The sequence below is a fragment of the Canis lupus genome, chromosome 22 (genome assembly GCF_003254725.2).
Source record: "Canis lupus dingo isolate Sandy chromosome 22, ASM325472v2, whole genome shotgun sequence".
Classification (NCBI taxonomy): Eukaryota; Metazoa; Chordata; class Mammalia; order Carnivora; family Canidae; genus Canis; species Canis lupus.
Window position 1 is genome coordinate 37,249,702 of NC_064264.1, and position 18,266 is coordinate 37,267,967.

The window sequence follows — 18,266 nt, forward strand, 5'->3', positions numbered from 1 at the left end:
GACTTACTTCACTCAGCCAGTTCCCAAACATTTTAAAGATTTCTTTATTTGAATGTAGATCTCATCATTTTTTTTTTATATAAATGAAATCCAAGCTGGAATTTCTTTCTTTTTTTTTTTTAAGATTTATTTATTTATTTATTTATTTATTTATTTATTTATTTATTTATTTATGATAGACACAGAGAGAGAGGCAGAGAAACAGGCAGAGGGAGAAGCAGGCTCCATGCTGGGAGCCCGATGAGGGACCTGATCCCGGGACTCCAGGATCGCGCCCTGGGCCAAAGGCAGGTGCCAAACCTCTGAGCCACCCAGGGATCCCTGTAGTTCTCATCTTTTTTCCGCTCATAGGCTGGTGGTGGCTTTTTTTTTTTTTTCATCTAAATACTTGTATATTTACTCATTTACTTTGTGTATTCTAAAGCTTGTGGCTGTTTCCTCCTTCCCTGCTTTTGCTATCATTGAGGTTTTGGTCTTTTAAAAGACTTTGCTTTAGTTTTGTGGAGTTTTGAGAAGGGACGGTATCTAGTGTCAGTGCACTTGACGTTTTGTACTGATCGTAGATTCTCTATTGAATTGTTTCTGTTTGACATATCTAGACTGCATGCTTTGTTTTTTTTCCTACTTGAGTCAGGACTAGAATTTGACAAGCCATTTTAGAGGCAACAATGATTTGAAAAACATGCCTAGTTTTGTTGATATAAAATATTTTTAAATTGGATAAAAAAGAGCAGCTACTTTAATGATCTAGTGATAAAAGTAGTTAAAGGTTATATTTACTTGGATTTCATTGGAGAAGTACTACATCAAAATACATCAAAATACAAAATAAGCCACTCATAAATAAAACCAATTTCACGATTGAAATTCAATTTTAAATATCTTTTATAGTAATTTGAAGCTATTAACTTTATCATTAAAAACTCTTTATGTCATGCTAATCATCAAAGTCTCTAGTGTTGAGCACATTTTAAGATTACCGAAACACAACAGAAATCACCTCAGAAATGTGGAGTTTCTAATCAGAATGCCAGCTAATCACCTCAAGTCTGTGGGTTTCTGGTTACATAACCGATTATTAAAGCATATGGAATAGGATGACAGGTGGCTCAGCGGTTGAACGTCTGCCTTTGGCTCGGAGCCTGATCCCAGGATCAGGGATCGGAGATCCAGTCTCACATCCAGCTCCCCTCCAGGATCCTGCTTCTCCCTCTGCCTGTGTCTCTGCCTGTCGTGAATAAATAAATAAAATCTTTTTTAAAAAGTATATGGAATATGACTGTATATGTATATATATTAAAAGATTTATTTATTTATTCATGAGAGACACAGAGAGAGGCAGAAGCACAGGCAGAGGGAGAAGCAGGCTCCTGGAGGGGAGCCCGATGTGGGACTCAATCTTGGGACTCCCGGGATCACGCCCTGAGCTGAAGGCAGATGCTAAACCACTGAACCACCCAGACATCCCTATGATGTAGTATATATTGAAACAAACCTCTTTGGTCAGGAAAAAGATACTTCTGTGCTACCATTTTTCATGAAATCAGATCAAATTTGATGAAGATCTCTGGTCTATGGGTACCACTACACCCTATTCTCGTCATGTAAAGAAATTGAACTTGGGTTTTCTAAGGTACTTTTTTTTTTTTTTTTTTGCTAAGGTACTTAATGTATCAAGAAAACCTTTTATCTACACTGTTTTATGAGGCACAGACTCCATCACTCTCACATAATGACAGAAAATCATTGAAACAAAAATGCTTACTATCCTGCAATAGCAATAAAAAGCACATTTACCCTGAACCAATGCATCCTTTATCTTGTAACCTTAGGTATATAAAAGGGAGATAAACTGAAACTACAAGACTCTTCAGCCTAAGTTATTGGCTCAGTATTTTCCATTGGTCTAATTTTAAATCAGCAAGAAGGCAAAAATGGGATTTTAACTCTATTATTCATCATTTCAGTATTGTTTTTCAGAATTTCCCTTGTGAGACCAAATAAAGAGATATGCAGTATGCTATATGCCAAATTGATTGGTATTTATTGTAATCTAAACATAAAGCATGAATTATTTTTTTTCTGCAGTCTGAAGAGGAAATACACATTTATTCAAAACAACTAATCTTGTTGGTATAATCCACAAAGATAATAGCTGCATAAGAATTAATGAAATCAGAGAGAGAGAGATAAGCCATTAGAGACTCTTAACCATAGGAAACAAACTGAGGTTTGCTGGAGGGGAAGTGATGGGGGGACCAGGTAACCGGGTGATGAGCATTAAGGAGGGCACTTGGTGTTATACACAACTGATGAATCACTGAACTCTCCCTCTGAAACTAATAATATACTCTATGTTAAGTAACTGAATTTAAAAAAAAATAAATTTAAAAGAAGAATGTAATATTTATAATAAGTTTAGAATTGTTTTCTGATCACATGTTAAATTTTAAGTCAGAATATCACCAGAGTATTTATCTAGACTAATAATGGATTGAAGTTGGCTTATGTCACAGTGGTCAAATGCTACTTTTGATTCAGCTTTTGCTATGATATAGAAATCAAAGCTCCTTTATATTTAATATTTTGAAACGATATCAATTGACATATAAATGTGTTTCTATTATCATGTGGAAAAATATAATAATTATCATGGGAACTATTAGTTTGGTGATTGTCAAGAACTTTCTAATAGCTAAATAATTTAAAAAAATAAGAAGTTACAATGATTAAACAGTATAGTTAGCTAAATACCACTAAGAAAAAGAACCTTTGATAGTTTATGTTTACCTGAAAGAAGAGAAAGATGCCAGGATTGGCTGCAGGTACTTTCTGTGAATCATGATCCTAGGTAGGAGAACTGAGGATGCAGGAAGAAGGTAGTAGGTAAAGGAAAATCCAATTTAAAAAGTGTTATTGAGGGACACCTGGGTGGTTCAACAGTTAAGCATCTGTCTTTGGCCCAGGGCATGATCCTGGAGTCCTGGGATCGAGTCCTACGTCAGGCTCCCTGCATGGAGCCTGCTTCTCCCTCTGCCTGTCTCTCTCTCTCTCTCTCTCTCTGTGTTTCTTATGAATAAATAAATAAATTTTTTTAAAAAAATTGTTATTGAAACTGCTGTTACATTACTGGCAGCTCATTTATGCCAGGTTTTCTGCCACTCCAAATTCTGCTCCTAAAGGAAGACAGCTGAAGCATTAATCCATACTCTTTGTTGGACATTTTCTCTCATCCACTGATGTTAACTGCCTTTTAGTTCTGATAAGCATTTCTAGATGAACATAATCCTCTGATTTCAAAGAAGTCTCTGAGATACAGAGTACAATTACAGTAAGTTAATGGATATATATCATCTGCATAATAGTGCTTTTTAAAAACTGTTTGCATGACACACCTTTTCCCAGGAGGTACTTTCAATCTACCTTATATTTATAGTGAAATTCTTATAGATAGCATACAGTTGGATCATGTTTTTTAATCTACCAATCTCTGTCTTTCAATAGCATGTTTAAGCCATACGTATTTATGATAATTACTGATAGGGTATGTCTAAATCTGTCATTTTGTTGTTTTATTTTGTATTCTTTCTAGTTTCCATTTCTTTGTTTTCTTTATTCTATATTAATGAGAGTTACTTGAACATTTTTAAAAATTCCATTTCAGTATACCTATAGGGATTATATATGTCTTACTTTAGAGCTTTTTAGTGGTTACTCTAGGTATTCTATTGCACATACATAACATCATGGTTTACTGTTGTTCACATTTTTTCAGTTTCAGAAAAGTATAGAAACCTTGAACCATTTTACATCCTTTAATTTCCCATATTTATAGTATGACTATCTTAAAAATCTCCTCTCTATATTTAAACTCATACTAGATAATATTATAATTATGGTTTCAACCATCAAATATAATTGGGAAAACCCAACAGGATAAAGAAAATGGATTGTATTTAGCTACATTTTTACTTTTTACCTTATTCTTTCTTCTTTCCTGATGCTCTAGCTTCTTCTTTTATCATTTCCTTTAGTTTCATGAAAATTTTTGGCTACTATTTTTGAATAGGTCTGTTGTTGACAAATTTTCCTAGTTTTCCTTCATCTGTTAATGTATTAAGTTTCTCTCCATGCCAGAAAAATATTTTAATTCTTTTTAAAAAGATTTTATTTATTTATTTATTTATTTACTTACTTACTTACTTACTCTAAAATGGGGACGAAATATTAAGCAGACTCCACACCTAGCTTGGAGCCTGATGCTGGGCTCAGTCTTACGACCCTGAGATGATGACCTGGGCTGGAGCCAAGAGTATTATACCCAACCTACTGAGCCACTCAGGTGCCCCAAGGATATTTTCATTCTTGAAGGGTATAAAGTATATAAAATCCTTGGTTGAGGGCCACCCTCCCTCCCTCTTTTTTTATCTGTCAGTGAAAAAATTCAGCAATTCCTTTCAGCCTACATTGTGTCTGATTAGAAATCCACTGTTTTTCTTTTTTTTTTAATTTTCGTTTTTTAATTTTTATTTCTTTATGATAGTCACACACAGAGAGAGAGAGAGGCAGAGACACAGGCAGAGGGAGAAGCAGGCTCCATGCACTGGGAGCCCGACGTGGAATTCGATCCCGGGTCTACAGGATCGCGCCCCGGGCCAAAGGCAGGCGCTAAACCGCTGTGCCACCCAGGGCTCCCCCCCACTGTTTTACAAATTGTTTTCCCCACCTACTTAAAGTTTGATTTCTCTATGCTTTCAAGATTTTTTATTTATCTTTACTTTTCAGAAGTTTGATTATGATGTGTACGGGTGTTCTTTAGGTTTGTCCTATGTGGATTTGCCAGCTGTTTGTAGATTTATAGCTGTTGCCAAAATTAGTTAGATGATACAGCCATTATCTCTTCCAATACTTTTTCAGTGCCATCCTCTCTCTCCTCCCTCTTCAGAATTCCAATTAACAGTGATATAAATCTCTCTTTTTTAGAGATTTTATTTGTATACTTGAGAGAGAGAGAGAGAGAACAACCAGGGGATGGGAGCAGAGAGAGATGGAGAAGCAGACTCCCTGCAAGTAGGGAGCCTGCTGCTGGGCTTGATTACAGGACCTTGAGATCATGACCTGATCCAAAGGCAGATGCTTAACTGACTGAGCCACTCAGGTGCCTCAGATGTAAATCTTTGGTTATATTTCAACAGGTCCTAGGCTCTGCTCATATTTTTTTCAGTATATTTTCTCTATATTGTTCACATTTTATTATTTCTATTTTTCTATCTCCAAGTACACAGATTCTTTCCTCTGCCATTTCTATTCTGTTGGTAAGCCCATTTATTGAGATTTTAATTTTAGTTATTAAATTTTTAATTCTAAAATTCACATTTGGTTTTTAAATGGGTTTATTCCAAGCCTAACATGAGGAATCCTTGTGGTATTTAGAACGTTCTTTACGTTGATATTCTGGTTGTAATACTGTAATATATATTTTTAAGATGTAATTACAGGGTGAAACAAGACAGAGTTCACAAGATCTCTCTGTATTATTCCTTACAAACTATATGTGCATTTACAATGATCTCAAAATAAAAGTTTTAGTAAAAATTAAAATGGTATAAAAATCTGTTCTGTCTTAACATTTCTATATAACCATAATATTCAAATAAGATTTTATATTCTCATGAAGCTGATTACTCTTTATCCTAATTAATAGAACTACATTAAAAATTACACCAAATTTAACAATTCATACAAAAGCAATAATTTATTTTATCTTGAGGTCTTTTGGTTCAGTAGCTCGAGAAGGGCTTAACCATGTAATTCTTGGTTGTGGTCTCATGGACTTCAGATAGTTAACAGTGGAATCACAGTCATTTGAAGGCTTTAACAGGGACTGGATGATTTATTCACATAGCCAGAAAACTAGTATTGACTGTTGGCTAGTGCTCTCAGTTATCTATTTGCACTTCTGAGGATATTTAATTTTTGTTTGTTAGTTTAATTGAATGGTGGCTGACTTTCTCCAGAACAAGTAATCCAAGAGACCAAGTTGGAAATGGTAATGCCTTTTATGATGTAGTCTAAGAGGTCACTTATTATTACTTCTTCAGCAGTATAGTCACTATATGGTGACAGCCCTATATTGTGTAGAGGAAGACTATGTAAGTCCATGAAAATCATTAGCCTGGGACCATTCAGGCCACTGTGGAAACCAAATAAATGAAAATATGGTAATTTCACTAAAAATACCAAATAATTCTATATCAATACTAAAATATGTTTTAAAGCTTAACCGCAATAGTAAGTCTTTACCTTTGAAATTTAAATTTCAAAAATAACTAGTATAAATCAGTGGATACAGTTTGTGAAATCACACTTCTGATGACAAAAATAATTAATATATATAATAACATTTCTGACATCAGAGTCATCTAGTTTCCTTAATTTACACCTATGAAATTCACTAATAATAATGAATATGTATAAACACCATATTTCAAAAATGTATCATTGAATTTCTCACTTGCTTTACACTCTGAATTACATAATTTTCAGGAAAACAGGACAAAGTTTTGTTTGTTAAAATTATTAATTATGAACAAGCACACAAAACTGTAATATGAAAATAGAATCCCCACTCCATATCATTGTTAAACCCATCTAGATTTTATGTTGCTGATTACAGAGTAAACATATACTTTACCCTGAAATTGCCATATATTAATACACAAATAAAATAGAAAAATAACATATGCAATGCTAAATATCCAAGAAGATTTATTATGTAAGGCTTAGATTATTCTTTGAAAATGACTTTTATAACATGGCTTTGAACATAGTAGAGGTTATGTTTTTTTATAAAATCTGGTCCCAGGTGTCTCAAAAATCAACTAGGATATGATTAGGAAAAAATTGTTCTGATTTTTATACTACATTCCCTTGTTTATCAAACATATTTAATAATAACTGTGGCCAAATATTACAATAGTACCTACTCTGGAAATTTGAAAAATAGACACAACATAATGTTGTTGATAAAATGCATATTATTTTTTAGTACTGAATTATATAGAAACTTATATTCAAAGTTACAGATGCCCATAGCACATTTAAATAGTAATGGCTGTGGCAAAGGCTCATAATTATGTAACTGGTGTATAAAGCAAATTTCATTAAGTTCTTCCATTAGCAATAATCTATGCAGAGTCTCCTCTAGGGAGGACCATCTTCTATTCTGAAAGTTTAAGTTTAATTGTTAATTATCATATACAATCCTCTGTAATAATACTAATTAATTTCTCAGTGGCTGTACAACTATCCTCAGAACTGTCACCTTGCCAGTTGACAAGAAATATTGTGATATTTCAATGTTCTATGAGTACAGAACTGCAGAAGACATAGTGAAGAGAAAGATTGTTGAATGGCAATTGGCAATTTGGAACCAGACAATCTTTTCCCTTCTGCTCCATTAAAATCCTCAATACTGTTTAATGAAGACTATACTAAAAATTTTGGAAATGCCTCTGTGAAAAAACATTCAGTCATCAATGATATTTTGCATTACATTACCCTTGATTTAATGGCTTACTTATCACATTTGTTTTGTTTTAGTTTTTATTTTCGTCACCCACTGTGCATCATAAGTACTGTCGTTAATCTCCATCACCTATTTTATCCATCCCCCAACCCATATCTCTTCTGGTAAACATTTTTTTTTCTATAGTTAAGAATCTGTTTCTTGGTTTCTCTCTCTCTCTCTCTCTCTCTAATATTTTCCTTTAGCTCATTTGTTTTGTTCCTTAAATTCCTCATATGAATGAAATCATATGGTATATGGTATTTGTCTGTCTCTGACTGACTTATTTCACTTGCCATTATACTCTAGATCCATCCTCATTGCTGCAAATGGCAAGATTTCATTCTTTTTTGTGGCTGAATAATATTTATCGTGTATGTACATGTATACAGATACATACACATACATATAAATATAACAAATCTTCTTTATCCATTCATCTTTCGATGGACACTGGGCTGCTTCCATCATTTGTCTATTACAGATAATGCTGCAATAAATATAGGGGGGTACAGATCTCTTTGAATTTTTGTATTTTTTGTATACTCAGTAGTGCAATTCCTGAATCAAAGAGAAATTCTATTTTTTTTTAATTTTTGAGGACCTCCAAACTGTTTTCCACAGTGGCTGTACCAGTTTGCATTTCCACCAACAATGCAAGAGGGTTCTTTTTCTCTACATCCTCACCAACACTTATTGTTTCTTCTGTTTTTGACTTTAGCCATTCTGACTGGTGATATCCCATTACAGTTTTTGTTTTTTTAAGATTTTTTAAAAAAATTTATTTATTTATTTTCATTCATGATAGACATAGAGAGAGAGAGAGAGAGGCAGAGACACAGGCAGAGGGAGAAGCAGGCTCTATGCAGGGAGCCGGATGAGGGACTCGATCCCAGGACTCCAGGATCATGCCCTGAGCCGAAACCAGATGCTTAACTGCTGTGCCAACCAGGCACCACCCCCATTACAGTTTTGATCTGACTTTCCTGATGTGAAGTCAAGCATCTTTTCATGTGTTTGTTGGCCATCTGAAAGTCTTCTTTGAAGAAATGTCTGTTCATATCTTCTGCCTAATTTTATTTTATTTTATTTTTTTTTTTTAAAGATTCTTTGTTGTTATTTTTTTTTTTATGATAGTCACAGAGAGAGAGAGAGAGAGAGAGAGGCAGAGACACAGGCAGAGGGAGAAGCAGGCTTCATGCACCGGGAACCCGATGTGGGATTCGATCCCGGGTCTCCAGGATCACGCCCTGGGCCAAAGGCAGGCGCCAAACCGCTGCGCCACCCAGGGATCCCTCTTCTGCCTAATTTTAATTGGATTATTTGGTTTCTGGATATTGAATTTATAAGTCTTTTATGTATTTTGTATACTAACTCTTTATCAAATATGTCATTTGCAAACATCTCTCCCCATTCTGTAGGTTGCTTTTTATTTTTGTTGATTGTTTCCTTCACTGTGCAGAGGATTTTATTTTGATGTAGTTCCAAATAGCTTATTTTTGCTTTTGTTTCCCTTGCCACAAGGGACCTATATATTTTTATATTTTTTTAATATTTAATTTATTTATTCATGAGAGACACATACACAGAGAGAGAGAGAGAGAGAGAGACAGAGGGAGAAGCAGACTCCATGCAGGGAGCCCAACGTGGGACTCGATGCTGGGTCTCCAGGATCAGGCCCTGGGCTGAAGAGGCGCTAAACTTCTGAGCCACCTGGGCTGCTCTATTTTTATACTCTAATGAGAACCTGAAAAAATGCTTATCTGTCTATTAGAAACAAAATAGATAAAATTATGGCAAAGTATTTTATAATTATAGATTAAATCACAGGCATAGATATTTAAGGGCAAATTATATAGACATCTAAACTGATGTAACTATCAGAATTTATATTTTAATAATTGTATGCATAGTCCAAAACTATAAATCAAATAAATATAATAATGATTAAGATGATGATGAATGATGAATAATTGGATTATTGGATTAAATGATGATAAAGGGGGCACCTTGGTGGCTCCAGTTAAGCATCTGCCTTAGGTGTAGGGTCATGATCCCAGGGTCCTTGGATCAAGCCCGGCATTAGGGTCCCTGCTCGTGGGAAGTCTGCTTCTCTTCTCCTCCCTACCCTACTTGTGCTCTCTGTTTCAAATAAATAAATAAATAAATAAATAAATAAATAAATAAATATCTTTTTAAAAAGGATGATAAAGGATTGAACAAATGTCTGCATGCTAGATACTGCTCTAAGCATTAAATTGAAATCTTTTTTTCTTTTAATGAAATTGAAATCTAATTCACTACGACTTTGTTGGGGCCCAAATTATAAGCCAGAAATGTTATAGCTCTGTACATCCTAGGCCCAATAAGTGAGTCTGAAGTTAAATGGCAATATGTTTGAATTAAAAAAATTGTCCCTGTTTCAATTCTACTATCCATATGTCTGGAATCAATTAGAAACAGAGAGAGATACTCCAGCTATAATAACTTAATTATCAAAGTCCATATAGCACTGGACATCTAATTTTTCTGAAGCATGGACACTACCTGTTTCTTTTCATATAACCATATGAACATCTACTTAAGTGGTAAATTGAAGACAGTCTAGAAAATTTAGAAATATTAAAATTGGGAAATAATACAGTCAGATCATTTTAATTTTACATTAGATAAAATTGGAATACCCCATTAATGTCAAAATTTCATGAGATATGGCCCAGTGTTGGTAGAACATATATACCTAGAAATCTCCTAAATAATGTTTTCCTGTATTTCATAAATCCAAATAATTTCTTTAAGATTATCTTCATTGGGCATCATTTAAGTTTATTAAAATTCACAAACTTCTTTAATGTTGACAAATATACACAGTAATATCCACCATAAAATCATACTACATATGATTTCTACAACTGTAGAAAGTTGTCTCATTTACCTTGACAGTCAATTTCCTTTTAAAACCATCTACCAGGGCAACCCAGGTGGCTCAGCGGTTTAGCGCTGCCTTCAGCCCAGGGCAGGATCCTGGAGACCCGGATCGAGTCTGACTTTGGGCTCCTTGCATGGAGCCTGCTTCTTCCTCTGCCTGTGTCTCTGCCTCTCTCTCTCTCTCTCTCTCTCTCTCTCTCTCTCTCTGTCTCCCATGAATAAATAAATAAAATCTTTAAAAAAATAAAAATAAAAAAAATAAAAACTATCCACCAATCTAGGGCATCCATTGATCTACTTATTCAAACAATATTTTTACATTATGTAAATTCTATGGTATATAATCTTTTTTTCTAACTCCTCTCATTTTTCATAATTTGAAAGTTATTCACACTAAAATTATTGTATCTATGGATTTATATTTTTTGTTACTGTAGGAAAGCATTTAGCCATTATTTAATTTTTTCCTCTTCAGTTTATACATATGGAAGACTGTATAATATTGTCACACAAGTCACTGAAGCTCTTCCCGTGCTCTATTTTCAAGTTCACTAATATTTTTATTCTGCAGTGTCTAATCTCTTATTTCATCTATTTTGTTGTTGTTGTTGTTTTTGAGAAAAAGAAAGAGCAAGATAAGTGTGGAAGGGAAGCAGGGACAGAAGGAGAGGAAGAGAGAGAATCTTAATCAGGCTCCATGCATACAGCAGATCCTGACACAGGACTCGATCTCATGACGCTGAGATTATGACATGAGCCGAAATTGAGAGTCAGACACAACCAACTGAGCCACCCAGGTGTCCCCATCTATTGTATTTTTTTGCAGATACATCATATTTCAAATCCAGAAGTTCCATTTGAATTTTCTTATACATTTCTCTTTATCAAAGATAATTTTTTATAAATTATTGAACATATCAGGAATATTATGTTTTAATATCCTTGTCTTCTATTTATATCATCACTTAATTTTTATGTGTCTAATGACTGGGTTTTTGTTTTCTTGATCATGGGTCATAATATCCTGCTGCTCTGTGTCCCTGATAGTTCTATCCTGAATGCCAGGAATTACCAATTTTATATTATTAGATGCTGAATTTTGTTGCATTCCTTTAAATGATATCCGACATATGATACAAAGTTATTTGAGTGTGTGTGTGTGTGTGTGTGTGTGTGTGTGTGTGTTATGATTGGCTTTTAGGCTTCATTACAGTGAAGTCTTAGAGGTCTTGCTTATTTTTAGCTTAAAGGTATTTTAGTCCCACTACCAAGCTTAGACACATGTGAGGGTGTATTAACTAATACACTGCGTATTATAATTCTCACTGTTTGAAATGTGAAAGCAGTCTCTTACAAGACCTGTGAATCTCTGGGACTTATTTGACTTACTACTTTCCTTTGGTTTTATCCTTGGCCTCGGGTTGTTTTCTCTGAGACATGCCCAGATACATGCATCCACCTTGGCCTCCCTGATGCAAATCTTTATCTTCTCTATTCAGTGGCACTGACAGCTGTTTCTCAGCACTGATGCATGGAAGCTGCATCTAGATGCTAAGTCTGAGTAATCAGAGAGATCACTTCACTTCTTTTCTCTCATAGATTATTTTCATGTGCTATGCATCATTTAACATATGACAATGATTCAGATTAATCCCTGCTAAAGGAAAAAAAAAAGATTAAGGCAAGAGTTTAAATCTTATCTCATTTATTCCAATATGACTAGGAGTAGAAATCAAGATAATATTAGGAATCTATTTTCTAATTGCATAGCTCAACAGTTCAAACACAATATCTATAATTTTATGAGTCTGGAATCCTATCAAATTATGAAATGTGATATTTTGGGTTATGATAGTCTTAGTGAACTTAATCTGGTTTCCAGAAATCATTATGTTCTTTTAAAAAGGATTTAAGTTAGACTATTTTAATTTTTTCTCAAATTTTCCTGAATGATAAAGCATTATATTTACTAATTCCTAATTTGAAAAACACATTTTTTTCTTTTAAAAATTAGAAGTGCAGTTGCTTGCTATTCTTTTTATCTATTATTTTCAGCAAATGTCTAAAAATTAATTGGATAGAGTGCCAAATTTATTTATAATTCCATTCATTATCTAGTGGGATATTTTCTGCAGTGAAATAATTCCATTCATTTGTCATAGTTATGCATTCTTTGTAATCTTGTTATCCCATTTGCAGGTAACTTATTTCAGAATATTACTTATTTTACCATATGTAGGTCAATAATTATTTTTGGGAATAAAGACAGAATCAATACAAACAATGCATAATTCCCAATTCTCAATGTTGTATGCTGATGTAATACTTTTCCCCAAAAGAGGTAACTTCTTTTTTTAATTGTTTTTCTATGAGACTATATTTTTAATTTAAATTTTTAGGCTACAGAAGCAGAGTTTAATTTATTTTATTATTAAGTTCAGAATATATCATATTCACAGATTCATGTAAAATACTTTATGATTTTAAGTTTTTCTATTACTTCTGATTTCCTTTTGTTTTTCCCTCCACCCCTCCAGGACTGCCATACACACTTACTCTACTTTCTACTTTCTACATACTCAAATTTCCTTAAGTATGCATTTGTATGTGTGCAAAATACATAATGGATGTTTTATTTCATAGTTTTACTATTGTATATTTGGCATTGAGCTATAAAATTTAAAGATATTTGTTTCTGTATGGAAGTATACAATATTTTACTAAATGCTGATTATTTCTTATTGATGGTCATGGTGTTACTACCTTGCTACCACAAATAACACGGGACACTGCAGTACAGCCACCCTCAAGCTCTTGGTTATTTCAATGTAGTAATAATCCATACCCTACCTATTGGTTCTATGGGCTTGCTGCCTTTTCGATATGAATAAATCTGGTAAGATTCTAGGATTACATGATCCTGGGCCAGTGGTGCATAATAATGAAATCACTTTTATTTACACTATCTTACACATTTATACATTACGCTATTTTAGGGGGTTTGGGTAGCATGAACATTCCCAAAGCCTTGAAAGCATGAGCTGAAGTTTGTGAGCACAATCTGGGACAGATTTTCAGCTTTGACCTCATAATGAATGACTTTGTCATACCTTTAGCTCCAGGCTATCAGAGTCACAACATTAAAGACAGAAGGGAACAATCCTGACTTTTCTTCCCCAGAAAATTACTAACAATCTGATCCCCTAGTCCTCTCCAGTTATAAGTTTCCATTTCTTCCAACATTTGTTAATCTGTTTCCCATTATTTGTATCTGATTTTCATTAGAGTTCAAATACTTCTCTTTTTCTTAAATGCCTAGGTTTTTACTCAGCAATTAGAGCACTAGCTAGTTCCTGTTTGCTACCTCTCTTATTCCAGTAAACATTTCAAATTTGAGTAACCAAAAAATACCAAAAAAAACAAAACTTTTGCCTTTATCAGCCAATACTAAGAATTAAATCACAGTCTTAAAAAAATAAATCAATTATGACTGATGGGCCATGCCATTTGTCATAAATTTTTTTCTTCTTCCACTCAAATTCAGGAGCTAGTGGCCCTTAGGATTTTTATAAACTGTCAGGTCATACTTAAATTTCCTTCAATTTCTTTGTCTTATTTTCAGTCTAAATTTGAGTTCCCTTTGTTTCTAAGACTTATGTTTTAAATAAGTTTATGTTTCATTCACTATTTTTAATAGTTTATTAGGTTAAAGTTATACATGGGGAACTGACCTACTTTATGGATTTCATGGAGCAAGGACAATGGAATATACATTATATATTTTAGTCATGGTCCTAAAAGAATATGAGCATCTAGAAAAATAGGTTAAATATAAGTTGACTAGTATAATAAAAAATTATGCTTATGCTTCAGTGAGTAAAACCACTAAATTTTACAATGAGTATTACACAGTTTAACATTAACATGTAAAAAATAGATCTTCTTGTTGACAGAGGGTCCATCAGTGTATTGCAATTCCTAAAAATGTATGCAATTTTCACTCTTCACTCAATGTGTAGAGTAAGGTGGACTATAGCATAGTTTTAGTTTGTTTCTTTCTGTGAAGTGTTGTCTGTCAAGGATAATGTGTGAAAGATAATGAAGATCAAAAGATCTGTCCAAAAACGGAAAATTCAAAGAAATGAGATTTAGCACAGGGAAGGGAAATATTATGTAAAGATAATGCTTGTTTCCAAATACATGAAACATTATTTGGTAACAATAGCTTTTATTTCTTCAGAGAAAATAATTAATCCATGATGTATAGAAATGGATTTGGAAGTCAGGATCATGGAAAAGAAGTAACCAATTAGACATTCAATCATATAAAACAAGATAGCAAGGGATGACATGTTTAGAAATCAGGCACAGTAACCTCAATCATGGAATGAGTAATAGGTCTGTTGCCCAAATAATACTTCTGAGTAGGGAGAAACAAACAGGTAAACAAAATAGGTATGAATCTCGTGGTCAGTCATGTGAAATTGTTTTCAGCAAGTCAGAATTTGAAAGATTTAGATCAGTCTGTGTCATCACAAAGTAAAAATTATCTATGACATGTGGGTCATGATTATAGGAAAATAATGTCAATCTTATGTCAATCAATATACATGGTGCTTTTTTTTTTTTTCCATTAACGCAATCAGAAAACTCTGTGGATTGTTTTAGGAGTCTGAATTCTTCATGCTTGGGTGGTGGACAAGGAAAGGGAAATTAGAATTTCAGTAATACTTTGCTTCATGCCTATGCTGTGTTAGGAATCTAGAGGGGACAGAGCCTGAAGTAGGAGCTTCTGTAACTTCAATTCTTTGAAAAATAGAGGTAAAGTAAATAACAGGAACCTGAAAACATGTGTTGATTTTAAGGCTGTTATTAAAAATACATTGCAGAATTTCAATATCTTTGTAGTTATAGTAATCTGAAGACTCTACCATACTCATGGTTACTATTCCAAATTAGTTCGGGCTCCTGAGTGACACTTTTATTCCAATCGACTAACCTGCCATCATCCTTCATGATGTCAAGAGCTGTAGGCAGCCTATTAAATCTGGTGTCACAAATCCTTCAACTAATTCACTAGAGCAATTTTTATTGCATTCCACCTTAACTTCATATTTCATTGCCATACCGATACATTACTGTAATCAGAAATACACAATCTCTGAAATCTTAAACTGCAATATTCTATGTGGCTTAATATTATTCCTTTCTCATCTAAGCCCTTTAAATTATTTCCCTCACTATACTTACTCCTTTAATGCTTTTAATGAACTACACCATATATAAAAATATGTGTAATGTAAATGAACAACTTAAGGAGTAATAATATGAAAACTCAAGCACACAAGAACAAGTGTGTGTGTGTGAAAGAGAGAGAGAGAGAGAGAAACTAGAATTTTGTGCATTCATATATGGTATACTTTATATAAAAAGTATTTTGTACATTTAATATATAGTAACATGTAATGTACAAATAACATATATAATGTGTTTATATATGCATAAATGTTTATGTGTGTTTGTATATGTATATTTACATATATATCCACATGTACACATACATATACACACATATATATATGTGTGTCCAATATTTTGGCAAAACCTCATATTCCTACCTAATCACATCCCTTTCCCCAGTGGTTATTGCTAATTTACATAGTACTTTCGACATTCCAAGTATTATCCTAGACCTAAAAGGAAAGAAAAAAAATCAGTAGAAAAATTGAAGAGGGACATATGCCCCACTTCTTGTACCACTCTCCTGCTGCCTGGGCAGGGGGAAGAGGGGGCATGTTGTCTATAATTGTTAAACATGAATTCAATTAAAAAAATTGAAGGACTACTTTGCCTTGTTGATCTTACATTCGAATGTGTACCTTTCAGAGCATGAGAGAGCTTATAACAATTACATAAATACACTGCTAAATATCAACAAATACAGAAAATAAATCAGAGTGTCATAGAGATTGTTGGCTGGGAGGTGTTGTGCCCAAGATTGCGGATCTGAGAAACCACCGAGGAGCCGACACCGATGCAAACACACGAGGGTTTATTAGCAAGCTCGAGCTTGGGTCCAAGTGTACCCGACACAGCGGAGCAGGGACTTGGACCCCGAGGTGGGTTTCAGCTTAGTTTTAAGGGCTGGTCTAGGGGACCTCCAGAACGGGTGGAGCAATTCCTCAAGTTCTGTTTACATTCTGATATGGGGCTTTCAAGGGCATTGAGCTCTGTTCTTATACTAATAGGGGCTTCCTGCCCTTGGCTTGGGCTCTGTTCTTATTCTAATATGGGGCTGTCTAGGACGTTAAGCTGTAAGCTGTTTTCTTCCTGTAACTGAAATAAGGTGAAGTTCAGCTCTTATTCACAGGGGCCTGGGATGGCTGTACTTGTGCTAATGCTGAACTTAAAGTGGAATGGCCTTAATTTTCTTGGCTTTAACAGGAGGGACTTGCATTTTTTAAAATTTATAATTCAGAGATATTTCACTGAGAATGTGAAATGTGCACTTTTGCTGGTGATTCATTAGAGAGAAAAACTTGGCCACTCTAATTTCATAATGATACTGCCCTATGCACAAAATTAATAGAGAACTGGACATTGGTGAATCATGACTCTTCTACATCAAGTTATTACTCTTGTAAAACACGAAAACACACTTAATATTGCAGAGTGATTACAAGTATATATAGAAAATAGAACAGTTTTAGTACCAAAAATTATACTGTGAATAATAGAAAGTTATCAGTTAACAAAAAGACTTGGAAGAAGAGTATCTGCAATATAAAATACTACACACCAAATTAAATACAATTTGAATAGATTCCTTCTCTATAGGAGATAAAAATTGAGATTGAGAGATAACACAAAATCACTTATTGTAAACTGATATTTATTTGACCCAATCAAACTTTCCTATCTGCTCTGTTTATACTCATCATATTTAATTATCTGTTTCCTAGTTTCTCTTATCTGGGGTCTTACAAACTCTTTTTAGGTACAGAACTTAGTTCAGTATGAAATGTAGCAATAAAGGGCAGTTATTAAATTGATAGACAAATAGATGAACAAATTTACATTAGTGATATGTGAGACTAGGGTTTTAAAATCTTATTTCATTTTGAAATCATGAAACAATAAAAAGTTGCTCATTTTCAATTGTGTCTATACCGAAAAAAAAAAACATCAAAACTATTTTTAATTTAGCTTTTCTAGGCTTCAATTCCCGAAAAAAACAATTCCACTCCTTCTATATGTGTTACATAAATTCTTAAATGGATTATTAAATTAATAGGGTAATAATTTTTGTTTAGAATTCATACTTTCTTTAGCTATAGTCAAACACCTTTAAGTCTGATTCAGGGGTTTTAGATGAAGATATTTACTACAATTCACCACCAAAAAAAAAAAAAAAAAAAGAGTAAAAACTTTAAAAAAAAGGAAAAAGAGTATAACTGCCTAGCTTTAACTTGTGAGCGGAAATTGCTCTGACCACTCGGTGACACAGAATGCAGTTGCTGAAACATTAACAATACGAAAGGCAGCTGAGAAAATTACTAGAGTGGACAGTCACAAAATGCTTTTCCAGTCCATTAGACCACAGCATATTCAGCTAGATTTTAACAGATGTTCTGAGATTCCTGTAAAATATTAAAATGCTCTTTAATCCAATCATAGCATTTCAACTAAGGAAACAGCCCAATTTATTGCACCTTTTAAAGCTAATACCAAAGATCCATTGAAGAAGTAGTGAAAGCACAAGGAAGCCCAG

General features: G+C 33.7%; 1 long non-coding RNA gene across 1 annotated transcript in view; it reads right to left on the reverse strand.

Annotated features, from left to right (window-relative positions):
* Window positions 1-212: 212 nt before the first annotated feature.
* The window catches only part of LOC112656024 (uncharacterized), a 37,312-nt gene continuing 19,258 nt past the window's right edge, over window positions 213-18,266 (reverse strand). The window contains exon 5 of the long non-coding RNA XR_003134049.3: window positions 213-1,228. This is a non-coding gene — a long non-coding RNA (uncharacterized LOC112656024). The remainder of the gene's footprint in view (window positions 1,229-18,266) is intronic.